The following is a 27,756-nucleotide window of genomic DNA, read 5'->3' as shown; positions in this document are numbered from 1 at the left end:
GGGAGGGGAGGGCAGGCTGATGAAGGCAAAACCCACAGGGTTATAGGAGTTCGTGAATTGTTTAGAAGGAATTACGATTGGTGCTGGCAGAGTTAGACTGACGAATACACGATTGGCTGTTTAGCTAACAGAAGTTCCATTATCTCTGTTTCAGTCCACCGTACAAGGATGCGTTCCAGGAGGTGGTCCGGGTGCAGTTGACAAAAGTCAAAGTCCGTGGTGTTCTGAGAATTGAAACGGGAGATGTGCACAAGCCTCCTTCCTCGGTGTCCTCCCCACCCTGTTCTGGGCGGCTCTCAGAAATGCTTACTTCTTCTGGAAAACAATTTCGCACCTCCTGTGAGGTAGGTACAATGATGCTTTCCTTTGTGTTGCGGTGGAGAAACTGAGGCGTTGAAGAAGTTCACCGAAGGTACGTGGTTTGTAAACTTTAGAGCTAAGATGTTACCCAAGCAATTTGGTTCTAAACCTCCTTGCTACTCAGCCTTAAAATGGAATTTATATTACCGGTGTTAACCACTTGACTGTGTTATTAGTTACATGTGGATTTTTTTTTTATCTGCCCGTGACATATTTTTATTTTATTTTTATTTTACGTAACCAAATCCGTTAATGGTTTCCTTTATGTTTTGTGCTTTTGATATGATAGGCGGACTTCTTTTTTTCTCATAGCTAGTTGTTCCCAACCTGTTCCAGCTTACAGCTCACAATGCCATTTCTTTATACATGAATATCACATGTACTTTTGTTTTACCTGGACTTTTCTGTCCTTTTCTATTAACCTGCCTATTTCTTCACTGGTTCTAATTTTTTTTGTAGTTTAAAGTACATTTTGGGGTGCCTGGGTGGCTCAGTCAGTTGTGTCTGACTTCAGCTCAGGTCATGATCTCACGGTTTGTGGGTTCAAGTCCCGAATCGGGCTCTGTGCTGATGGCTCAGAACCTGGAGCCTGCTTTGGATTCTGTGTCTCCCTCTCTCTGCCCCTCCCCTGCTCATGGGGAGCATGAGCTCTGTCTCTGTCTCTCTGTCTCTCTCTCTCTTTCTCAAAAATGAATGAACATTAGAAAAAAAATTTTTTAAATACATCTTAACACCTGATAAAGGAATCCTCTAAAGAAAACTTCTTGGCCAACATTCTTTCCTTCAGTGAGGTTTTCCCAGTAACTTTAGACATTTCCAGATGCTCTTTATATTTAAGTTAAGTGTGTTCACTATGATTTTCAAGCCAGTCTTTTCGTTTCCATTATTCTTGGTTCCCATTCTCTCGGTGGGGGGAGGTCTGCTCTCCTGCACCGCGGCCATGCGATTCAGCAGGAGCTGTCCTGGTTTAATATACCCCACCACCAGTTGACCAGATAAAAATGGGGCTTCCTCCACCCAGCAAAGATAGCCAGCGTCTTTTCCCCTGTCTTCAAACTTGGGACCTAGAGAATAAGTCTCTCTTGGTAGTAAGTCTCACCTCCCTGCTCATGGGAGAGGAGACACAGGAGCTGAGAATGTGGTGTTTCAGACCAGGTGGAGGAACCCAACCCAGTAACAAGGCAAGACACAGAGGTTGGTACACGGATCACAGCAAGTAAGAGTTGGGGAGAGACCATCCAGCTTAGGGGACTCGGGCCTGGGCAGCTCCCTCCGCTTAGCTGTCCTTGACTTTCCCTGGCAGCTGATGGGATCAAAGGACCAGAGCTCACCTGGGCTACAAAATAACCCTTCCAGGAAATTCTGTCTTGCCATTGTTCAGAACAATTCCAGTCCTTTGCAACCACAGCAGTCCTGAACAATATGCTGGTCATTATAGGAATGTAAAATGGCCGTTGATTTTCACATGTTTCTGTTGCAAGTGACCAAACCAAAATTATGAGTTGTTTTCAGATTTTTCACTTGGGTGTTTTTGGATTTCTGGGAGTCCGCGCATTTCATCTGTGAATGCTGATAATGTTCCGCAATTCTAACATATATACCTACACGCACACACTCATTTACGTATAAATCTACACATGTGCACACCCACCCACACACACGTTTCTTTCTGATTGTATTTGCAAGGACTGGCAAGTTTACCTTGAGTAACAAGATTGCTGCCATCGTGCTACTGTTGACTTTAACGGAAGGCCTCCGGACTCCCAGAGTTAAGAGTGGTATTTGCAGTTGGCTTCAGACAGATTTAATGCATTAAATTAATTGAATATTCTTCTAGTTTTATTTTACAAAAAAGCCATGCTTTTAGAGAAGTTAGGAACATATTTTTCATTACAATTTTTTTAGCAGCTAGCAGTATGATTATATGTTTTAGGAAATCACCTTTCATCCATTAATATAGTTAATTATGTTCATAGATTTTTCTAAGGATTGATTCATTTTTGCAGCTCTGAGGAAGGACTTCTGCTTTTTCATGGTGTGTGATTTATTTACTATGCAGCTGAATTTGCTTTGCTAATACTTCCCTTGCTAACTTCCCTCTATATTCATAACTAAAAATTGGTCTAAAAATTGTCTTAAGGCAATGTTTTTCAGGTTTTAGTATTGGGATTATGCTGGATTTCCGTTCGGTTTACTTGCTCTGGGACAGTTAAAATGCCACATGAATAGTCTGTCTCTTGATGTTAGCTAGAACTCATTGGTGAATTTTCTGAGCCCAGCATCATCTGGAGATTCTTTAATATCGTGAAAATCGTTTTTGTTTTTGTTTTTTTTTTTGAGCTATTTGTTTTCAACCTTGTGTCAAGTTTATAACTTTAATTTCTTTTGAAACTTTGTTTTTCATGTGTATTTATTTTGAGAGAGAGAGATAGGCAGACCGTGAGCAGGGGAGGAGCAGAGAGAGAGGGAGACACAGAATCTGAAGCAGGCTCCAGGTTCTGAGCTGTCGGCACAGAGCCTGATGCGGGGCTCGAACTCACAGACTGAGAGATTACGACCTGAGCCCAAGTTGGATGCTTAACTGACTGAGCCACCCAGGCGCCCCTCATGAGAGTTTTTAAGTTAAAAAAAAATTTATAAGAGAGAATCAAGCACATTTCAGTGCTGATGGGAACAAAACCAGGATATAAATGGGAAAAAAAAATTTTTTTTAATGTTTATTTTGTGGGGGGCAGAGAGAGAGAGGGAGACACAGAATCTGAAGCAGGCTTCAGGCTCTGAGCGGGGGGGGGGGGAAAACCAGGATAAAATGGAGTGTGGAAATCTCAGGTGAGAAAGGAGGTAAATGATAGAATTAAATCCCCAAAGAAAATGTTGAAAATGGGATCCTGATCATAAGTGGAAGGATTATCATTATACAGGTAGAGAGACACCTCTGATGTCAAACTATTAGGAAACGAACATGACCTTGAGGGATACTGGTAAGTGTGTTGGAGGGATGGTGGACAAGTTTTCTTATTACTTCTTTTACTTTATTTTTTTATTTTTGGAGGTTGGGATGGGCACAGGGAGAGGAAGAGAGAGAATCCCAAGTAGGCCCTATGCCCAGCACAGAGCCCAAGAGGGGGCTCAATCTCACAACCATGAGATCATAACCTGAGCAGAAATCAAGAGTCGGACACTCACCCAACTGAGCCACCCAGGCACCCCTCCACGTTATTACTTCTATTTTACTGAGGTAGGAGGCCAGCCATCAGTTGAACAAGAGAAGGGGTGTGTAGTGTATAGATTTTCTGTGGTGTGGGTGTGAGATGGTCACCGTACGAAACAGGAGATACGTTTGATGCAAGAAACACAAACTGTCACAGAGTGCTGAAGACGCGGGAGACATTTCTGGTGGACTTGAGGTCGTACCATTTCATGAGGTTATGTGGTTTCTTTCACTGTTACTTCACAGTCTGGAAGGCGGAACAGAGAAAGTGCGAAGTGAAGCTAATCCACGGTGTGAGTTCTGCTGGGCTGATGTAACAGAATAGCAGCACAAGGAAGTTGGAGATGTTTCGGAGGATAGCTGAACAAAACAGGTGGAGGGATACAGAAGGAGGAAGAACCAGGAGTGGGCTAAAGAGTAAGCAGAAGTGGAGAATCTCTAGGAATTTAATTCATCAAGAGGTCAAATAACATGTCCTGAATTAATGAAGAAAAAAAACCCCAAGACATTCTGTTGGGAGAACATTGAGAGGTTGGGTTGAGAGAATAATTTTGGAGGGGAATATGACCATATGGACAGAATGAGTGTATCAGAAGGGTAGATGAGCAGAATGTCTTCCATTTTGTATCGTGGCCAAGGAAAATTAGGGCCATGTGAGATGGTGGTATTGACTTGACTGCACAACCGTTGTTGTTGGCGGTCTTTGTTGGTTCTTCCCTGTGATAAGAGGCCTGGCTTTGTAGTCTTTGAAATATTGAATTACCAACATTTATCCACGAAGAGATAGAGAACTCAGATCTACATAAGTTAAAGAAGTACAATTTGGGATATGAACTTTCTGCAAAGAAAACTTCAGTTCTCATTTACTTGGTGATTTACATTGGAGAAAGAAATGATACCCATTACATTTACTTGGTGCAGACATTGGAGAAAGAAATGATACCCATCTCACAAAGAAACTTGTTCAGAAGACGGGAGGAGGGAGACACTCCCAACTAATTCAGTGAGGGCTATGCTACCATGATGAAAAACAGGAAAATGTTACAAGGAAATGAAGCTGCAGCATAATATCTCTTATAAAAACAGATGAAAAAATTCTTGCAAATTTCAGGCCCTGAATGAGTGCAAACTCGTCTGATCTCAGAAGCAAAGCAGGGTCAGGCCTGGTTAGTACTTGGATGGAAAAATCAAATCCAATATTATGTAAAAAGGGTAGCACATCATGACTGGGAGGTATTTATCCTGAGAATGCAAGGTTGGTTTAACAGCTGAAAATCAATTGATAGAATTCAACATAGTAAGCCAAAAAAGACCATGGTAGTTTTCCTCCCATAGATCTGGAACATATTTTGTTAGATTTATACCTAAGAATTGTATTTTGTGTTTTTTATAATGTATTTTTAATTTCAAATTCTGCTTAAGTGTCAGTATGTAAGGAAGTGATTGGTTTTTATATAGTAGGTATATACTGAGGGGGGCATCCTTGCTTTGATCTTAGTGAGAAAGAGGTTGTCCCACCATTAAGTATGACTTCAGCTGTGGTTTTTTGGGGGACGTTCTTTATCCCATTGAGAAAGTTCTCATATTTGTAGTGTGCTGATAGTTTTGATCATAGATGGGTGTTGGGTTTTGTCAGCTCCTTTTTCTACATTGATTGATATGATCATGTGATTTTTTTTCTTTAGCATGTTGATATGGTGGATTACATTAACTCTGTTTCAAATGTCCAGCCAGTCTTCATACCTGGGATAAATCCCTCTTGGTTGTGGTGGATAATTCTTACTGTTGTTGGACTTGGTTTGCCAATCTTTTGTGGAGGACTTTGGTATCTGTTCATGAGAGATCTTGCTCTGTAGTTTTCTGTTTTGGTAATGCCTTTGTTGGGTTTTGGTATTAAGGTAGTGCTGACCTCGTAGAATGAGTTAGAAAGTATTTACCTTGCTTCTGTTTACTGGATGACATTGTAGAGAATTGGTACAATTTCTTTCTTAAGGATCAGGTCCTGATGCTTGATGTTTTGGAAGGTTATTAATTGCTGGTTCAATTTCTTTCCTTTTTTTTTTTTAAGATTATATATATGTGTGTGTGTGTGTGTGTATGTATATACATATACATACACATATATATATATATATATATTTTTTTTTAACATAATCTCTACACCCAACTTGGGGCTGGAATGTATAACCCTGAGACCATGAGTCACATGCCCCACCGACTGAGCCAGCCACATGCCCCACTGATTCAATTACTTAATAGATAATGGGTCCATTCCTTCTTCTATGAGTCTGACAGATGATGTCTTTCAAAGAATTGGTCCATTTTATTTAGGTTATCAAATTTGTAGGAATAGAGTTGTTTAGAGTATTTCTTTATTATCCTTTTAACGTCCACGTGGTCTGTATTTTCTTTCGTTTTTGATATTAGTAATTTGTGTCTTCTTCCCTTTTTACTTAGCCTGACTAGAAGCTTATCAATTTTATTGATCTTTCCAAAGAACCAGCTTTTGGTCCTGTTGATTTTCTCTATTGATTTTCTGTTTTCAATTTCATTGATTTCTGCTTTATTTCTTTTATTATTTATTTTCCTCCACCTACTTTGGAATTAATTTGGTCTGCGTTTTCCAGTTTCCTGAAAACTTAGATGAATGAGTTTAGATTTTTTTTTTTGATGTATGCATTCAGTGCAATAAATTTGCCTCTAGGCATTATTTTTACAGCATCCCACATTTTTTAATAAGGTGTGCTTTCATTTTTATTTAGTTCAAAGTATTTTAAAATTTTGATTAAGATTTCTAATTTGACCCATGTGTTACTTAGAAGTGTATTATTTAGGGGCCCCTGGGTGGCTCATTTGGTTAAGCATCTGACTCTTAATTTTGTCTCCGGTCACGATCTCCCAGTTCATGAGATCGAGCCCCATGTCAGACTCTTTGCTGTTAGCACAGAGCTGCTTGGGATTCTCTCTCTCCCCATCTGTCTCTCTGCCCCTCCCTGGCTCGTGCGCGCGCTCTCTTGCTCTCTCTTTCAAAACAAATAAATATACTTAAATTACAAAAACGTTTAAAGAAGTACGTTGTTTAATCTTCAAGTATTCTGGGATTTTGTGGATATTTTGTTTTTGAGTTTTAGTTTAATTCCATTGTTGGTCTGAGAGCAAATAGCAAATGATTTCTATCATTTTAGGTTTGTCAAAGCATTCTTTATGGCCTAGAAGGGGGTCTGTCTTGGTGAATGTTCTATGTGAGTTGGAGAAGAATTTGTACTCTGTTATTGGATGAAGTGGTCTATTAACATCCACTTACCCAGTTGGGCTATGGTGCTGTTGAGTTCAACTATGTCCTTACTGGTTTTCCCCTTGTTGGATCTGTTCTTTCCTGATAGAGGGCGTTGAAGTCTCCAGTTGTAATAGTGAATCCATCTTTCCTTGAAATTCTGTTAGTTTTTGCCCCATGTACTTTGATACTCTGTCAAAGTAACAACTAAGTATTGTTATTATCCCTTGGAGAACTGACCCTTTTATCATTATGTAATGCCCCTCCTTATTCCTGGTGTTTTCCTAACTCTGAAGCTTGTTCTATTTGAAATTAGTGTAGCTACTCTGGCTTTCTTCTTTTCTTCTCATTAGTGTTAGCATGGTATATCTTTCTCCATTCCTTTGGTTTCTTTAAAAGTTTATTTATTTATTTTGAGAGAGAGGGAGAGAGAGAATTCCAAGCAGGCTCCGAGCTGTCAGTGCAGAACCCAACACAGGGCTTGATCTCACAAACCGTGAGATCATGACCTGAGCCAAAATCAAGAGTCAGGCGCTTAACGGAGCCACCCAGGTGCCCCCAGAGTGATGGCTTCTAAGCTTCTTGCGTGCTGGGCCGAAAATGGAAGTCCAGACAGTATGATAGATTTTTATGCATGAGGGTTTTATTAGTCACCTCATCAGATCTCTTTGAAAAAAGAAAAGTGTGTGTATGTCTATAAACTTGTCTGTCTATACGTAGATATAAATGTATATGTGTGAATAGATGTAGACATAAATGTGTTTATATACATACAGAGGTGTGTGTGTGTATACATATATGTGTATATATACATATATGTATATATGTGTATATATACATATATATGTATATATATATGTATATATACACATAGATATTTGAATTTTTTTTGTTTTCTGACTATAAAGCTTTAAGTGTTGAATGTTTATTCTGGAATGAGTTATCATTATAGTTATTAGCAAGTAATTGATCAAACAAGATGAATGTATTACAAATTGGATAAATATTTTTTTGTGTATTTATTTTGGAGAGGGAGAGCGAGTGTGAGCAGGGGGTAGGGGCAGAGGGAGGGGGAGAGAGAGAGAGAATATGAATCTTAAGCAGACTCCATGCTCAGTGCCTGATGTGGGGCTTGATCCCATGACCCGGGGATCATGACCTGAGCTGAAATCAAGTCAGTTGCTCAACTGACGGAGCCACCCAGGCATCCCTTGATAAACAATTAATTAGCCATAAAAAGTAAATTTCTCTAACAGTGTGTTAATCCAGTAATTTGTCATTTACTTTCCTAATTTACTTTCTTAATATACCCTCTTAATTTCCACAGCAACATACTTTTCCTGAGACTTATCAAATGATATTAATTTTACTTGTTACCCTTAAAGGCACCTTTTGTTAAAGGTAAATTTAGATGGGGCTGACCTGAAGCAGCCCTATAAAATTTGGAATCTCACATTTTCATATTTCCTCACACTGGCTGTGAACAGTGAGTTATTTCAAATTTAATTTTTCATGTCATCTCAAAATATCTTTATAAATGACAGACACTTGAGAACGTATACACCCAGAGACATAAAATTCATTTTATGGTTGAAAACAATTTGACAAAATTAAAATAACTTACGAGATTTGAGAAGGAGGAAGTACTTCAAATGAAACAAAGGTGTTTTCTTTTAAAAAATTATTTAGAGAGTGAGTGAGTGGGGGAGAGGGTCAGAGGGAGAGAGAGAATCTTAAGCTTTGTTCATACACACATTCATTAGTAGATGCTCTCTCTGTGAAGGAGGAGTTTAATGGACTTGTAGAAATAAAATACAAATAAAGAAGACAAGAGTTGAGGGGCACCTAAATGGCTCAGTTGGTTAGGCATCTGACTCTTGATTTCAGCTCAGGTCATGATCTTTGTGGTTCATGACATTGACCCCTTGTTGGGCTCTGTGATGATGGCATGGAGCCTGCTTGGGATTCTCTCTTTCCCTCTCTCTCTCTGCCGCTCCCCTGTGCTCTTATGTGATCTCTCTCTCTCTCTCTCAAAATAAATAAATACACTTTAATGTTTATTTTTGAGAGAGAGACGGAGCATGAGTGAATGAGGGGCAGAGAGAGGGAGGCAAGGAATCCGAAGCAGGCTCCAGGCTCCGAGCTGTCAGCACAGAGCCTGACATGGGGCTCGAACTCACGGACCGTGAGATCGTGACCTGAGCTGAGGTTAGAGGCTTGACTGACGGAGCCACCCAGGCGCCCCAAATAAATACACTTTAAAAGAAAAAGATGAGCCGAGGTCACTAGTAAGTTAGCAGGCAGGAACTTATCACAGGCATATTAATGGCTGTGAAGTACGGTGTCATGTTTCAGTGATGCTAACACGAACCTGAGAAGCATGTTGTCAGAGAGGAGGAATAAGCCGGTGTTAGAAAACACGGTTACCAGAAGACCTGCCACCAAGGAACCCAGAAACCTAGATTTACAAGGGTCTACTGACAAAAGTTAATGAGATTATTTCTCCCATGAGTCTGAGCAAATAATCAAGAAAATATAAAATTCTGTCTGACTTCCAGTCTAGCCTCCTTTTACTCAAAGTGATGACCTCATCTGTTGAAAGAAGCAGTTTTCACTTCCTCCCTCTTGAAATGATACAAAATATGCACCTGACACTTATGTGTTGTTTTTTTTTTTTTCCCTAAGGCCAGTGACAATGCAGAGAAGGACATGCCTGTAGCGGACGGGTGTGTCCCTGGTGTGCGTGTGTGTGCACAGCACATGGGAGCACCCCCTGACTGTCCTAACAGTATGACAGGTAGACAGAATAAACGTGGATTCTTGCCCTCAGTTTGCAGCTTTGTGACACTAAGATTCCACTGCCTTGGGGTGCCTGGGTGGTTCACTTAAGCGTCTGACTCTTGGTTTTGGCTCAGGTCATGATCTCGCGGTTCATGAGTTCGAGCCCCACGTTGAGCTCTGTGCTGACAGCTCAGAGCCTGGAGCCTGCTTCAGGTTCTGTGTCTCCTCTCTCTCTGTCCCTCCCCCATTTGTGCTCTGTCTCTCAAAAGTGAATAAATGTTAAAAAAAAAAAAAAAAGGCGCCAGGGTGGCTCAGTCGGTTGAGTGTCCAACTTCGGGCTCAGGTCATGATCTCACAGTTCGTGGGCTTGAGCCCCGCGTCGGGCTCTGTGCTGACAGCTCGGAGCCTGGAGCCTGCTTCGGATTCTGTGTCTCCCTGTCTCTCTGTCCCTTCCTCATTTGTGCTCTATCTCTCTCTGTCTCTCAAAAGTGAATAAATGTTAAAAAAAATTTTTGTTTTTTAAAATAAAAAAGTTAAAAACAAAAAAGAATATCCCAATACAGGCCAGAGCATTATGCTTTGACCCTGATGGAAGTGGTATAAATACATCAAAGGTCACGCAACCGAGTGTTTATGGTGGCTTGATTAAAAGAAGTTTCTCAGACACCAGTGACTTGAACGTCCCTTGGGACATGTTCGTTCACACCCCTGTATGTAGTACAGTGAGATTCAGGTGGGTGAGAACTGCCTCTTTTATAAAGTGGAAGAAGGTGAGAGTAAGAGGGAAAGCGATGAAAGAGAACTGTTTAGCATCTCTGCCACAGCACATTTTTAGGACAGGTCAATTTCAGGAAAGAGTGCCACTTTGAAACAAAGGCTTCAGTGTCCCTGTATCAGTTTCCTCTGGCTGCTCCAACCGATTTCCCGGAATACCTTCTCCCACGGTATTGGAGGGCAGAGGTGTGAAGTGAATTTCCCTGGGCCCCAGTCAGCATGTGCACAGGGTTGAGTTCCCTCCAGAGGCTCTAGGAGAGAATCCATTTCTCTTCTAGCTTCTGGTGGCTTCTCGCGTTCCTTGTCACAGAGCCTCACTCCAGTCTCTGCCTCCGTGGTCACATTGCCTCCTCTCCTGGTCACTTGCTCCTCCCCTCTGCCTCTGTCTTGTAAGGACAGCTGCGACAGCATTTAGGACCCATCTGGACAATCTAAGACAACCTCCCTTGGAGGGAGGATCCTTCCCTTGATCATACCTGCAAAGACTCTTTTTCTAGATAGGTAACATTTACAGGTTCCAGGTATGAGGACCTGATATGCATGAGGGGCAATGTTCAGTTTACTGCTGTACTTAGTAAATACTTTTCATTCACCTTAAATCGAAGGAATTTTCTGCTCGACCTTGAGCACAGAAATGATGTATACCGAAAGGCCGGAAACAAACGGCCATAGTACCTTTTTAAATTCCAAAGGTGTGAATTTTTTTGGGTTTTGGGGAAAATTTTTTTTTTTGCCTTTTTTTTTTTTTTTTTTTTTTTTTTTTTTTTTTTTTTTTACAGTAGTTATGAATCGTGTGTGTGTGTGTGTGCGCGCGCACAAAAATATCCTGATGGCACATTGGCCAATGCAACGTTAAAATATTAGGCGCTCTTCAAAATTTTCCAAGCCAAGTGAAACACCCCAATCAGAAGGACCATGTTCATCGAGTGGATATATTGGTTCCCAATTTCCACAAAAGCTTGAACAGTAAATTATACCTTCTGGTGCCCAGGCTCCTTTTATATACTCCCTGATAGGGAGCATCAGTAAATATCAATGACCCCCGATGCCTTGGGATTGATGGCTGGTTCTTCTCTGCGTTATTGCAACCGTAGACATTTGGCACCACTTGGCCCCGACTTTTGGGGGTTCAGAGCTATTCACCACATAATGATCACATATTTCAGGGAAAACCAAACTCTCCAAGACCTAGAAATGATAAAAAAAAAAAAAAAAAACACAAAAACCCAAAAAACAAAATGAAAACATTGTTTGAGCAAGGAAAGGCCTCCAGTTAGCTAAGTGAGCCCACTGCGTGCCAGATAAAGAACAGCAATGCTATCTCCAGCCCACAGGCCCAGGACCAGCTATAAATGATCCATTCAAGTCACTCCAAGTGCATGTGTTAAAGAACTTCCAGATGTCCTCAAAGGCAGGCCCTGTCTTCTGTAATCTGGTCTCATCCACCATATGGTGCTGATTTGGTGGTCGTGATAGAGTGGTGTGGGGTGAAACACGGGCTGCTTTGCAGGCTCCGAAAAGGGTCGGGAAATTGTTTAAGGCCTCATCATTCATCAGGTTGGAGGTCCCAATGGCAAACACTTCCCGATTCCGTGGGGCAAGGAGATGCGTAGGCACACTCCAAGAACAGACTGTTTACGAAGAACATAAGTTATTATTTCAGTGCCCCGGAATGACCCCAGATGTTTTGGGATCTTATCAAAATGCTCCGTCCGTGGCCAGAAGCTTGGGACTAGCCAGAGTTGTTAAATGCGAAGCAGTGACCAGAATCTCGTTCTGGAGGGTCGTCTTCTGTTACTGAAGGTGCCTGTTTCTCTTGATACAGCCGATGGCCACTCCTGTGGCAGCCTGTCCGTGATGGAGAATCGGGATCAAATGTGGGGGTGTTTAGAGAACATCTATTCCAACTCTGCGATTTTTCACAAAAGGAACCAGGGATAGAGGGGCTAAGGGGTTCATCCCTGATTCACAGTTTAGAGCCTATGCCTCTGAATTTCTGACTGGTTCATTACCCTTCCAGCTCCCTGTGGATGGCCGTTCTGTCATCGGTGTCAACTTAAACAACGTTATCTTGTCCTGAAAGCCAAAGGGAATTCCATGCACTGAAATGCTCAGATCAAGAACTGTAGGCAGGTCAGGTCAGAGGTGGGCACAGAGAGGAAAGTCCTGTGCAGAGCTACCTGTAACCAACATCTCGTCCATCATCTTAACTTTTCTGTACTAGCCATTCTCCTCAAATTTCACTGTCTCTTTTTCAGGCAGGAGAAGTGAGAAAAAAAAATTGAAGAGGGACCAAAGATAGCAAATGGAAGCCTCAAGAAGAGAAACAGTCTTAAGGGGGCAAAGATCCCCAATGAAAGGCTGAATAAGGGCTTCTTGAATTCTTTTATTTTTTATTTATTTTGAAATGTTTATTTGAGAGAGCGCACACGAGTGGGGAAGGAGCAGAGAGAGAAGGGTGCAGGATCTGAAGCGGGCTCCGAGCTGTCAGCATAGAGCCTGACACGGGGCTCGAACTCACAAACTGAGATCATGACCTGAGTGGAAGTCAGATGCTCAACCAACTAAGCCACCCAGGTGCCCCTCTTGAATTCTTTTATTTATTTTTTATTTTTTTATTAAATTTTAAGAAAATGTTTGTTATAGAGAGAACGTGAGCAGGGGAGGGGCAGAGAGAGGAGGAGACACAGAATCGGAAGCAGGCTCCAGGCTCTGAGCTGTCAGCACTGGGCCCGACGCGGGGCTTGAACCCACAAACCGTGAGATCATGACCTGAGCCAAAGTCAGACACTTAACCGACTGAGCTACCCAGGCGCCCCTTGAATTCTTTTAAATGGGAGATCTGATATTTTAATTTGGAAGTAAAATACGACATGGGCTACGTTTATATCCATGCAGACAGACGCAAAACACAATCACGGCTCATATGCGCAGATGTCCTCGGAGGTGAGCCACGTAACAAGCGATTGGTGCCTTGGCCTCGTGAAATAGAGATGTTTTGGCCAATAAGAGGGTACAGTGTGGCCTCGTCTTCCCTGCGTACATATTTATTTCCTCCTCGCCTGGTAGCCGGCCATCACAATCCTGAAATAACGTTCTGACCCATCTGCTCGCCTCCAGATGCTTATTCCTCCGAAAGTAACGTCCTCTGTCCATCAATCTTCCCCCTCAGAAGCCATCAGCGGCTTCCCGTTGCCCGTTGGATGATGGCCAGACTTTGTCTTACGGCGCTCTGCTGAGCCCAGCAAGCACCAACCATGGTGAGTAGGTTTCAATTAGCACACCAACCCTGATGGATTTTGTCCTCTGCCTGGAGCCCTGTGTTGAAAAGGCGTCTGAAGCTACATCTGAATTCAATGAAGAGGCCTGTTGTGATTGATAGGAGATGCCTGCCGTGACTGTGGTATCTGGGAGTGGAAGCCCAAGGCCGCGTATTTCCTGTCCCTGCCAGCCACGAGCCAGTCTTCTCATCGCTCAGGCTCAGCCCGTGAGCCCAGTGCTTTGCTCCAGCTGCTCTAGGTTATCTGTGTTCTGCCAGGGGAGGATAGAGAGGGGCACCGGTGCCTTCCTCCTGAGATTCTCAGATCGTTAGGAATAGCCAGTCTGTTCTACTTCCTAGAATCGTCTGCATTCATTTGTGGCTTCGTGCCATCCTCGTGGCTGCCTCTGCCTTAGTTCAGACCCCCATTCTGATCTGGCCTGTTTCACTCCCCTCCCGTGGGCACACTAAACCTTCAGTGGTTCCCATTTCAGTTTCTTCAGCTTGGCTTAGAAGGCCCCTCATGCCCTGGTCCCTGCTAACCTTTCCCGTGTCGTCTCTGCCACACCTTCAAATGCAGCCTGCAGTTACGGTCACTTTTAAGCATGAAGTCCTTGAGGCCACGGCCCGTCCACGTCTCACTCATCTTTGTATCCTACATCACCTGTTACGTTGCTTGCAACCCTGTAGATATTAAATCAGCCTTTGTGTGAATGAACAGATTGAGTGAATGAATACATCTTGAGCATCCAGGAATTAGTAATCCTGTTGGGAGTGTAAGAAGTCTGTTAAGTATTCCAGAACTTCAGAGATTTGGGAGGGAAGGGCCTATTGAGAACTGTGGCCCCATAGAGACCCAAGTTCTATGTAAGCCAGACTCAGACCTGGCCCCCTCAGGAGCTCTAACCTCTGGGAGGAAGGCTCAGCTTTCAGACCTCTGCAAGGCCACCTTCTTCTCTTCATTCAGGTCTCGCCTCAAGTGGCCCCTCCTTCTACCCCTCATGCCACCCTATTTGTTTTCTTAGGAACCCTTCACGTATCTTTCTTCTATTTTTGACTATTGGCGTGTCTTTCGTCTTTTTGCGATAGTATATAAGCAACATTTTTGTGTGTGTGTGTGTGTTTAGTGTGGTGTCCTTAGCTCCTAAAACAATGTCTGGTACTTTCAGGTTTTCAATAATTGAATCAGTGGGTTCTCAGTCCTGGTATCCACTCAGAAGAGAGGGGAAAATCCAGTGATCTACGTGGTGGCTGGAAACAGAGTGGGTAGCAAAGAGTGATAACCAAGGAATTTGGTCAATGTACACTTGACCCTGGCCTCAGGGAAGAGGGTTGGGTTGGCAGTAATTGAGGCAGCTACCTACCAGTTTTGGAGTTTGGGAAGGGTGAGGATTGAGATGCTCTGAGAAAGAGCAGTAAGGACCCCAATGGGTAAGCAACCGTGTGGGGCTAGGGAATGGCTGTGGCAGGGTGTGGGGGACCAGATCCTGGGTCAGGTTGGTGGTCTAGAAGAATACCAGGGATGGATCCTTGCTCTGGTTTTCTTCCAAAACCATGAAACCAATGAGGGGATTTAGGGTGAGCCACCTACTAGGTTATATGTGTATCATGGTGTTACCGGTCTTAAGTTGGGAATCGAGGGGAGCCTGAGTCCATAAAAGGAGCCATGTGCATGCAAGCTTTAGGACTTGGGGAAGGCTGAGAAAAGAGAACAGTAGAGAGGGGGTGAGGTTCAAGAAAGCAAATTAGTTACTTTTGAAGGCCTACCATGCACCGGTCACTGTATCTGGTTGCTTACGTGAGCCATCCCGTTTAATCCTATCCAGCCCTACAAGGTAGTTATTATCACCTGCCTTTTATAGATGAAAAAAACTAGGTGTCAGTGAAAGTAAGGACCCTCCCAGAGGTCATACACGTGACGGAGAAGCCAGGGTTTAAACTCAGGCCTAGATGACTCCCTGATCCAGGCATTTTCCCATTGTGCCACAATAGCTTTCTATGAAGCAGTGGGTGCTACCCTTTTTATTCTGTGATACGCATGACAGAGCACACAGTGCCACACTTCTCCGTGTGGATATCCGTGATCTTCAGGTGTCCTCTGCAATGCTCCGTCTTTCCTTCCCACTCAGAAGGGCACATCAGAATGTGGTGTTCTCATGGAGATAGCCCAGAATTTGGTTTCAAAAAGCAAACGATGAATAGGCTTATAATTTTCAGTCAACACTGGTCATGAGATACCAGGATAGGGATAGAGCAAGAGTGGAGCTGGGATGTGTGATTTGCTCAAATCATCTTGGGTCATCCTACTTGGTACAGAGTTCAGTTTTCAGAAGGAGCTTGGAAAATGCACTTTGCTGTCATTAAAAATCTAAGAAGCTCCGTGAAAAGGACAATTGATGTGAATTTGGAATTTATCAAACAGCCTGATAAAGCTGTTGCCTGGGATCAGTAAGTGGGAAATTAGCCAGACTGAATCCGCAGTTTGGAAGATTAGCAGGGAAAAGCTCCTTTTTGGTAAATTGGAATGAATCATGGACTTAGGGGAAAAAGTCAGGATTAGTTTTGATGTAAGAAATGTAACAAAAGACCCCTATCGACTTTCCAGATCTAAAGTAGAACAACCATAGCTTATGTGACTTGAGCTCCGAGTTCTGTATGCAGGATTCTAGAGATCTGTTGACTTTGTAGACAGCAAAACCAACAACGTGATGGTCACTTGAGTAGTTTCCTGGGACTGCCATACCTAATTCTTACAAACTTGGGTTATTTCAAATGACGGAAACTTATCCTGGCATAGTTTCGGAGGCCAGCCATTCAAAATCAAGCTGTCGGCAGGGTTGTGCTCCTTCTGAAGGCTCTTGGGAGGAAATCCTTCCTTGCATGTTGTAGATGCTGGTGGTTCTAGACACTTACTGGCTTGTGGCCACCTAACCCCAACCTGTGCCTCCATCTTCATGTGAGCCGCCTCTGTGTCTTCTCACTTCCTGACTGTCTCTTGGAAGAACATTTGTCATTGGACTTTGGGCCACTTGGATCATCCAGGATGATTCCTATCTCAAGACACTTGAGTTCATTATATCTGCAAAGATGCTTTTTTTTTTTTTTTTTTTTTCCAAATAAGGTCCCATTCATGGGATCTGGGGCTTAGGAGGTAGACCTATCTCCTGTGGAGCCACCATTCCACTCACTGTGGGCATGTTCCACCATGGAGAGGACGTGAGAATACAGTTGAAAGCAGAGGAGGACTTACAAGACATTGTACAGGAAGCAGTGACCTTTTTTGTGAAGCCGAGTGCACTGAGCAGAGAATATGTGCGGGGCCGCAAGTGGCCATCGAGACCAGTCAGGTGACGGCATCCAGTCGGGTGAGTGCCACCAAGGAGAGAGAGATCACAAAACATCTTCTGGAGGACTTCTTGAAGGGCTCGGGAGAAATAGGAGAAGGACCTGACTCTAGAGAAAGAGCAGACTAATGAAATGGTGACTGTGGCAGGCAGCGCTGGCACCCTTCCCCTGCCCGGCTCCACTGTGGCATCTAGAGAAGCCAGGACTTACTTGCCCGTGTCCCTTGTGCCTCAGGGGGCTCAGGTGTGGCCAAGAACATGCAAGGTCTGGATTGCCAACTCGTCACGTGAGAAAAAGAAATCCTTACTTCTTTAAGCCTGGTGCTCGTCGGGTGTTCTGGTACTTGTTGAAAGCATTCTGTATCGAATCACTTTGGTAGAAGACTTCAGTCCTTTTTTTTGAACCAAGAAAAACCCTAGTCTCGTCACGCTTTCCGGGCTTAGAAGGTGAAAAACCAAAGAATGGAAGGGTTTTGCTCTGACTCAGAATGACTATAATGTCAGTGTAGGATTTGAGCATCTGGACTTGCTGGCCTCTTGTAGACCTTCCCAGTGTCAAGGTGCTGGTCAGTTTCTCCATACGGGTACTCTTTGGTAGCCCACTCATGGCTAGGGGCAGACTGGCCTTTATTGAAGTTGGCAGAGGGCACTCTCCCAGGGAGCCGTGCTTATTGGATCCACTCTCCTGATCCAAGATGCATTTTAGGTAACCAGTTGTTTAAAGGAGGTGACTAAGATGGGAGGACACACCTGGAAGAGTAGCTGCTTTCACCTCAGTCTTGGGAGTGACCTTCAAGTTTTGGGGTTTTACCCAACTCTCAGGGTAAATCACATTTACCCACTTCCTAGATAATCCTAAGTCTTTTCCACAGAGTATTCCCCGTCATTAATTTTTTAAGTTTATTTTTTTTTTGGGGGGGGGAGGGACAGAGAGAGAGGGAGAGAGAATCCCAAGAAGGCTCAGCACTGTCAACACGGAACCTAATACGGGGCTCAGACTCGAACCATGAGATCATGACCTGAGCTGATATCAAGAGTCAGATGCTTAACTGACTGAACCACCCAGGTGCCCCCCCCCCCCCCGTCTTCCATTAATTCTTTTATTTACACCTATGAATATACACATATATGTGTTTGCAGTTACAGAAGAATTACGTGAGTGCCTTTTTCATTATAAAACATAGAAAGTACAGGTAAAATTAAGAACATCATTTGCTATCCTACCCCCATTCCTAGGAAACCACAGAGAATGACTTATAATATTTTGGATACTTCTAGGTTTGTATTTTTAAAATATGAGTAAAGAAAATTGTACTTCCATTTTTGGGTGTTTGCATATATGCACTCAATATAAATGATGTTGCACAGTATGCGCAATCCTGATGTATCTCCTGTCTTCCCATATCCATACATATGAATTGTTATCTGGAAAAAATTTTTTTAATGTTTATTTCTGAGAGAGAGAAAGTGAGTGGGGAAGGGGCAAAGAGAGAGCAAGACAGAGGCTCTGGAACAGACCCTGTGCTGGGAGCAGAGAACTTGATGCGGGGCTTCAACTCACAAACCGTTGAGATCATGACCTGAGCTGAAGTTGGAAGCCTAACCCAGTTGAACCAGCCAGGTGCCCCTGAATTGTTATCTTTTTTAAACAGTATTAGTTTTACATAGTTTTACCTAATGTGGTGTTTTAAAAATTTGTCCACAAATTCTTTTACACTTCTTCAAGAGATGTTCTTGGTTCCTCTCCTGTTTAGTGTGGGCTGAACTTAGTGATGCTCTTCTAATAAATAGAATAAAGCAGAGTAATGAAGTAGGTGATAAAAGGCCTTGGGACTTCCTCTTTGCTCTTCTCTCTTGGATCTCCCTCTTTGGGGGAAGCCAGCTGCCATGTCATGAGGACGCTTAGAAGTCCTATGGAAGTACCCTGGTGTAGAGGAACCTGGGCCACCTTCCAATAGCCTTGTGAGCGAGGAAGACTTCTGTCTGCATTAACCTGACTTCACTCCTGACCAACCTCCAACTATAGCCTCATTAAGCCATGGACCAGATCCACTCAGCTTGGCCATCCCCAAATTCCTGAACCATAAAATTACAATATAATAAATGTTTGTTGATTTATGTCATTAAACTTTGGGGTAATTTGTTACACAGCAATTGATAACTAATACACCTGGTATGGTTTTAACTTGTTTTATTGAACTGTTCCCTTATTGATAAATGTTCATATTATTGTGTTGTAGGGAAGATAGCTACCATTCTTTTCTTATTTACAATTGTAAAGGAATGTTTCTAATATTTAATTTTTGGGCATGATAATTGATAATTGTTAGATACTTTTGCCAGGTTAATAAAATTCCCTTCATTATATCAGTTTGCTAGGACTTATTCAATAGATTAATGTTAAATTTTATCAACTGCTTTTTGCTTTTTTCTTTATTAAAATCAAGTATTTTTCTTCTTTGTTAATTGGTAGTATAATAGTGCAATAGATTCTGTACAGTTAAAGATACTTGTGTTTCTGGGATATATCTAGCTTGTCCATGATATTTCTGTATATTAGAAGATATGGTTTGCTTTGAAATTGGATTTATTTATAATTTTAAGCCTATGTTCATAAGTAAGATTTTTTTCTTTTAAAGATTTTATTTATTTATTTTGAGAGGGAGAGAGAGAGAGAGAGATAGGAGAGTACAAATGGAGGAGGGGCAGAGAGAGGGAGAGAGAGAATTCCAAGCAGGCTCCATGCTATCACCACAGAGCCCAATGCAGAGCCCAACCTCATGAAGTGAGAGTTGGGGAGGGGCAGAGAGAGAGGGGAACAGAGGATCTGAAGCAGGTTGCGTGCTGACAGCAGAGAACCTGATGCAGGGGTTGAACTCACAAACCATGAGATCATGACCTGAGCTGAAGTCCTATGCTCAATCAACTGAGCCACCCAGGAACCCCAAGCATCCCACTCTTGATCTCAGCTCAGGTCTTGATCTCAGAGTCATGAGTTCAAGCCCTGTGTTGGGCTGCCCATTGGGCATGGAACCTCCATAAAAAAAATGAACATAACCAGAGTAAATATTTTGATACATATTTATATGATCCAGTTTTTAGATATTTGTCTCTAATACTCTGTCACTGGCCTTTCCCGGAAGAACTTTTTCAATGTGACTTTTTAATTTTTATTTTTTTATTTTAAACATTGGTACATTTTGACCTTAACTTCTGTTTCACCTAATGGAATACCACAATTCGTTTGAACTCAGTTTTGAAATGATGTGTGCACCAAAGCTATGTCCAAGTACATTTCTGTTCCTCGATTTCTTAATTTAGTGAACACATTATTTTTATTACGGTACCGTGCTCCATTAAAATTTATTTTTCATATCATGACTGTAAGCTAAACTGTTTTCTGTTACGTTTTTAACTTTAATTCAAATAGAATTTATAATGTCAGATATTTCATTTTTTTTTAGTGTTTATTTTTGAGATAGAGATGCAGAGTGTGAGCAGGGGAGGGGCAGAGGGAGGGAGGGAGGGAGACAGAATCTGAAGCAGGCTCCAGGCTCTGAGCTGTCAGCACAGAGCGTGACGTGGGGGTCAAACTCATGAACTGCAAGATCATGACCTGAGCCGAAGTCGGATGCTTAACCGATGGAACCGCCTAACCACCTGGGTGCCCCAGATATTTCCATTTTCATAGAAGGAACTCCAAAAAGCTTTACTTTGATAGCTGGGGTTTTTGTTGTTTTGTTTGTTTTGTTGTTTTTTAAATGCAGGTCATTATGTTATCTATAAATGACCAGGTTTGTGCCTTTTCTTTTTCTTTCTTGACTGTTCTTTTCACATTGACCTTCTGAGAAATGTTGAGCAACATCAGGAACAGAGGACATCTTTGCCTTATTTCTGATGTCAGTGGGAATGCTTCCAATGTGTCGCATTAAAATTGTACTTCCTTCTGATTTCAAAACGATATAGCTTTTCAACTAAAGTGCCCTTTGATACTGACTGAGTTAAGATTTACTTTAAGTTAGGCACCAATAGTGAATTTCATCAAAAGTCAAACCTGTATTATAACATTAATTATTGAATACCATTTAAAAATGTGAACCATCTTTCTACTCCTGCGTGTACCAAAGTGAATCCCCTACAGTAATACATAAATACTCAGTTTTCATAAAGATAGAGAGTAAAAATCTGGATAACCTTTGGTAAATTGTTGCTGAATTTGAAGCTGGAGGGACACTCTTGGTCTTTGATCCAGCTTCTCAAGGGTGTGAGGAAGAAGCAGCCCCTGAGCATTCTGGTGAGGGTGTCATCTGTAACAATTTTGATGGGTGGAAATGAGAAAATCCCTGTTAAAATTACAAATACAGTTACCCATTGACTAAGCAGATTCTGTGCGATGAACGTATCCCGTAGACGTATTCTCCTGTGCCTAATGGGGCACATAGATGAGATTCTTCATTTCAGCGTTGCAGTAAGAGCTAAAGGTCAGAGAAGAACTGGAACGTCCATCGGAGGAGACTGGTTAAATACGTTATGGTAACACTTACAGACTGGGATGAGGTACCGTCATCAGAAGAATGAGAAAGCTCTTCATTCGCTCTAGTGGAACAATTGCCAAGTTCTGTGAAACCCACAAGGCTGTTTCCGAACAATATGCCTGGTGTGTTAGCATCTGTGAGCTGAAAGGGGAGGAATCCATCCATGCTCGCTCCGCCTTCAAAGTCTCCCTGGAGTTCAACTTATTCTCACCACCCTCCTTGCCGCTGTCCAGATTGCCCGCCTCTCTCACAGGGGTGGCTGAGATGGGCTCCAAACGGGTCACTGCTGCTGCCTTTACTCCATGGATGTTAACATAGGGTTGTTCGGCTTAAGGGGTGAGTCAGATCACGTGTTTCTTCTGCCCTTTAAAGATTCCCTGCCTTATTCACAGTAAAAGGCAGAGTCCTTAGGGTGACGTATAAGACCCTTGCTCTCACTCACTGGGTTCCAGCCATACTGGTCTTCCTGGATTCCCTTGGGCAACGTGGGCATGTTCCTCTCTTCCAGGCTTTTCTTCCTCTTGTTCCTTCCTGGACAGCCCTTCCCGGGTGCATAGCTGGCCTCCCATGGTTCCTTCAAGTCTTGACGAAAAAGCCGTTTTTCTCAGTAGGGTCTACCTTGACCTGTGTGTCTAGCATTTTACACCATTCCCGCAGCAGAATTTCATATCCAGCTTTTCTGCTTTGTGGTTTTTCTTTATCATTACTTATGTTTTTTGGGTTTTTTTTTACTTTTTTTCTTTTTTGTTTTTTTATCCCTGTATAATACTTCTACTGGAATGAAAACTTGACGAGGGTGGGATCCTTTTGAGGAAAGCTTTTTGTTTACAAAAACCTTCCGTACCTTACTCGAGTGTTTTTGGGTGTGCAAGTGACTGAACGAATATAATAAAAGTAGTTCTGGGAGACCACCTCAGAAGCTGATAATATAGTTGGCTTTGGGGAAGCCCAGAGGTTAGGCAGGTTGGCCTAAAGGTGGCCAAGGTTAGGCAGAAGACTTTTTTTTAAGTTTGTTTTTATTTATTTTGAGAGAGAGGTGGAGAGCAAGTGGGGGAGGGGCAGAGAGAGAGTGACATAGAATCCCAAGCAGGCTCTGTGCTGTCAGCGCAGAGGGGGGACTCGATCTCAGGAACTGTGAGATCATGACCTGAGCCAAAGTCAAGAGTTCGATGTTTAACTGAGCCACCTAGATGCCCCAGGCAGCAGACTTGATGGTCAGTTCTTTTATAACATATTTAAAATTTTGAATATTTACCTGTTAAAATATACATAAATTGTTCTAACATTTGAAAAATACTCCTTGAATTGGGAATCTGCCGCTACTCAACCAGCAAGCCCTGCTGGTTTCTAAAATTGTTTGTGTTGCCAATCCAGTTATAAATAATGTTCTTTTTAAAACAAAATGTTTTTATGTTTATTTTTAAGAGAGAGAGCATGAGCAGGGGAGGGGAAGAGAGAGAGGGAGACACAGAATCCGAAGCAGGCTCCAGGCACCTAGCTGTCAGCACAGAGCCCGATGCGGGGCTCTAACTCATGAACGGTGAGATCATGACCTGAGCCAAAGTGAGACATTTAACCGACTGAGCCACCCAGGCACCCCCAATTACGAATAATGTTCTTTGATTCTAGTTTCAGTTTACCTTTCTCTTATGAGTGATGTTAACGATACGTGAACATATTTCAGTCACATATATGTCCTGTGAACTATGGACACACCTGCTTTACTAATTTTTCTATTAGGCAGTTGTCTTTTCCATGCTCATTTGGAAGAAATTTATAACGTTTGTGATAGGAATTGCAAATGTGTTTTTCCATTTGTCGTCTTTTGACTTCCTCTGTAGTATTTTTTTAATGCAATAATTCATGATTGTAGGTAGTTCTGTTTATCACTTTTTTTCTGTAAAAAGTTAATTTTTTTTCTCTAACAGTTTAAATTGTTGTTAACTTGGGGCACCTGGATGGCTCAGTCGGTGAAGCGTTGACTTCAGCTCAGGTCCTGATCTCAAAGTTCGTGAGTTCGAGCCCTGCGTCGGGCTCTGTGCTGACAGCTCAGAGCCTAGAGCCTGATTCAGATTCTGTGTCTCCTTCTCTCTCTGTCCCTCCCCTGCTTGCCCTCTGTCTCTGGCTTTATCAAAAATAAGTAAAATACTAAAAAAATTAAATTGGAGCTATCTGTTCTTTAAAGATTTGGAAGCTTTATGCCACTAAACTAATTGTGTTTTGTGATGTTTAGCTCATGACAACTGTCTGTTTCTTCTACTGTAATCAGTGTGCTTAGACTTCATGTCTTCTGGTGTCATTTTAATAAATCATATTTTCCTATGAAAGTATTTAGTCAAGTTTTCAAGTTTATTTTCACTCGAAAGGTAGAGGAAAGTAGTTACTGTCTTTTTAAAAATTTTCCTCTAGATTCATGGTTATTTCCTCTTATTTCTTGTTTAGTTATTTGAGGTTGGGTTTTAATTTTAAGTCAGATGAAAGTTAATTTTTTTTCTATTTCAAAGAACCGGATCTTGGAATTATTTATTAATTATTCCATTTTCTGTATTCCAATTCATTATTTTCTTTTTTTATCTTATTTTTTGTTTTATTCGCTTTTTGGTGGTTATTGTTCTAATTTCTTGAGTTCAATGCCTAATTCATTCATTATCATTCTTTCATTTAAAACACGTATGGAAGATCATTGATTTTCCTCTGAGCACTGCTTTCCCTGTACTCCATAGGGTCTAATATGTAACACTTTTATTGGTGTTGATTTTCTGAAGCTCTACAGATAAAGTTAGATTTCCTCTTTGGCTTCAGAATTGATTAGGAAGGATTTAAAAATTTTTAAGAGGTAAGGCTTTTGTTTTCTGTTTTGATATTCACAGATGTTTTTCATCTTTTTGAAATATATTAGTATTTTCTTATGGCTTAATAAATGGCCAAGGTTTGAAAACACGACTTTGACATGAAAAGATCTATTTTCTTCTTCTCCTCTCTCCTTTACTGATGTCAGCTTTTTCTCTTATGGACTGAAATCCGTGAATTAAAACATCTTTCTCTATTTCTCATAATGGCTCCCATGTTTTTGTTTTAGGAATATAAATGCTGTGTTGGTATTAGTTACTCATAACTCTTCCTTTCCTTGCCAATCCATTATAGCCAATCTTTCTGAATTGTGTTTCAGTTGTGTCTCCTATCTGGAACATTTCTTTTGTGATCCAACCCCAGTGTCTTTTTTCCATTGATGAATGAATTTAGTACATTGCATTTAATGATATGATACATGTTTGGTCTTAATTATGTTACATGCTTTATGATACATTTTCTGGTTTTGTAGCTTTAAAAATCTACCATTATGTGGTCTGTTTCTTTTGTTTTGTGGGTTATTTTACGAGGCATTAGAAGGATGTGAGTATTTGTTCTACTGGTTACTTTTAAAAAGCAGTTTTTTATGGGGTGCCTGGGCGGCTCAGTCAGTTAAACTTCTGACTTCGGCTCAGGTCATGATCTTGTGATTCGTGGGTTCGACCCCCACATCGGGCTCTGTGCTGACAGCTAGGAGCCGGGAGCCTGCTTCGAATTCTGTGTCTCCCTCTCTCCATCTCTCTCTCTGCCCCTCCCCCACTCACACTGTCTCTGTCTCTCTCTCTCTCTCAAAAATGCATTTAAAAAAAGAAAAAAAAATTAAAAACAATTTTGTAATACCCATATGCCTCTGCTTTTTGTTTAAAAAAATGTTTTTTTGATGTTTTATTTTTGAGAGTGAGAGAGGCACTGTGGGTGGGGGAGGGGTAGAGAGAGAGGGAGACACAGAATCCAAGGCAGCCTTCACGTTCTGTCAGCACAGAGCCCCATGTGGGACCTGAACCCACGAACCATGAGATCATGACCTGGGCCGAAGTCGGACACTTAACTGACTGAGCCACCTAGGCACACCCACCATATGCCTTTGTTTTTAAAGATAATTTCTCTTAATTTCCTATTTTGGGAATGAGGAACTTTCTCTCCACTCTTACATCATTTGAGTTAGATTAATTAAAACTAATGGTATTTGCTCTGGAAGCTCTCTGTGTCAGGAGCATACAAATGGGAGTGATGTGAGGCGTAACACAAACTCATTTCATCTTTATGAACAGTGTTACCCCCATTTTATAGATGAGAATACAGAATTATTAAATATTAGAGTAACATACATATTTAGCAAAGAGCTCATCAGAATAATACATTCTACAACTCAAAAACAAAACCACGGGCTCCTGGGTGGCTCAGTCAGTTAAGTGCTTGACTTCGGCTCAGGTCACGATCTCGCGGTTCGTGAGTTCGAACCCCACGTCAGGCTCTGGGCTGACGGCTCGGAGCCTGGAACCTGCTTCGGATTCTCTGGCTCCCCCTCTCTCTGCCCCTCCCCCACTTGTGCTCTGTCTCTTTCTCTCTGTCAAATGTAAATACGCATTAAAAGCCAAACCAAACTACCGATTAAAAAGGGACAAGATTCAGCCCAGCGCTACACAAAAAGAAGACACCGGAGTTATCAAAAAGCACGTGACACATTGATGCACAGCATCATTATTCATCAAGGAAAATGTAAATGAAAACCCAAACGAGATACGCCACCTGAATAGTTGAAATCCAAAAACCTGACAAGACCAAATATTGTCAAGGATGTTGATCGATAAACTCTCCTACATTGCTATTGGGAAAGTAAAGTGGTTCGGCCACTTTGGAAAACTGTCTAACCATTTTTTCTTTAAGTTAAACATTTTCCTGCCCTACCCGACTCAGAAGTTCCATCTCTAGAGAAATCAGTGCGTATGTTCCCAAAGATATTTGCACAAAGAAAGTTCGAAGCCACTCTGTTGTAATAGCCCAGACTGTCAGAAGTCCAAATGTCCATCAACAGGAGAATGGATAAATAGTAATAATAAACCGTGATGTATTTGTGCAAAGAATACTACTCACCGGTAAAAAACAAAACAAAACAAAACAAAAAAACAAAAAACCAGCTGTGGATACACGCAGATTCATGAATGAGTCTCAGTCATCACCTTAATTGCAAGAAGCCCAAACACAACAGAGTATGTCTTGGGTGACGTCGGAAGACACATGGTGATCAGCATCAGAATGGTGGTTCGTTCCTGGGGAGAAATGACAAAAAGGACTCCAGGAACTTTCTGGGGAGATGGGAATGTTTTCTGTCTTCCTCTCTACAGTGGTAAAAAGAGAAGAAAGTATCCAGGGTGAGTCCCAAGCCTACAGAACAACTGATAGACCTTGGGTTCACATTCTGTTCTGTTTGGTTCCAGCCCGTCCCCTCCCTCTCCAGCATAAAGCTTCCCAGTGATCACCTCAGATGGCAGGGCTTGTCACCTGGCATTGTTCACAGGTGTCACAGCACCGTAAATCCAACTAATCGAGCTGCACGTCACCACTTCCTGGTCCTCAGGAGGCTAAGGCTCGTGATGGATGTTGTCCAACCGTATCACTGCCTGAGCCGCTGACTTGCTTCACAGGCAGGGGGACAGAGTGGTGCATCCAAAAGCCACTGCGGTGCTCTTGACGTACAATGAGGTGCTAAGGAATCATAATGGGGCTTTTATGCCACATGCATGTTTTCCTTTCCATTAAATCTCAGATGTGCTGTTTGCTTTAGTATCCTTAGTTCAGGCTGCTTTGAAATCCATAGGGGGAAAGAAACCCTCCATTAAGTTCAGCGGCACAGCCCAGCAATGCCGCGGTGCTCTTATTTGGTTTTCCTTCTGTAAATATTTGTGCTCTCTCAGGCTAAGGAGTGGCTGGTACTAGAGACTAAAATATCCCCATTTATAAACCCTCCAGGTGCAACAGGGAAAGCCTGACCCTTCACCCTGCCCCTGCCGTAACCTCAACCTTGCTCATGTGGACCACCCTCCAGGCTACGCCTCATGCAGCCCCGTGATCACCTCTCCAGTTTGACTGCTGAATAGTAGAAGATGAACCTGAAATGGAAGGGTTATTGCAGCCCCGTTTTTTCATGGAAAGGTGAAGGTTACTCAGCTTTTGTCGTTTGTTGCCTTTAAGCTCGTCAGTGCACAGATGAAAACCAGCGTCGGCAACAGTGGAGTCCGATTTTGTGCAGAAATGGAAGCGGGTTTGTGATGGAAGTGAAACAGGAGACAAATGGGAAAGTAAGATATGTAAAAAGACCAGTAACAGAAAGAAAATTGTAAAAGTCTTAAACAGTATTTCTTATTCTA

The 27,756-nt window shown here is 42.2% G+C and overlaps 1 long non-coding RNA gene across 1 annotated transcript; it reads left to right on the top strand.

Moving 5' to 3' along the window:
- Positions 1–20: 20 nt before the first annotated feature.
- On the top strand, positions 21–27,756 carry LOC125927596 (uncharacterized). Its single transcript, XR_007459382.1, has 2 exons — positions 21–344; positions 27,359–27,756. It is a non-coding gene; the product is annotated as an uncharacterized LOC125927596 (long non-coding RNA).

This window comes from Panthera uncia, chromosome E1 (genome assembly GCF_023721935.1).
Source record: "Panthera uncia isolate 11264 chromosome E1, Puncia_PCG_1.0, whole genome shotgun sequence".
Lineage (NCBI taxonomy): Eukaryota > Metazoa > Chordata > Mammalia > Carnivora > Felidae > Panthera > Panthera uncia.
Note: the sequence above shows the minus strand (reverse complement) of the source record. Positions and strands in the feature narration are given on the sequence as shown.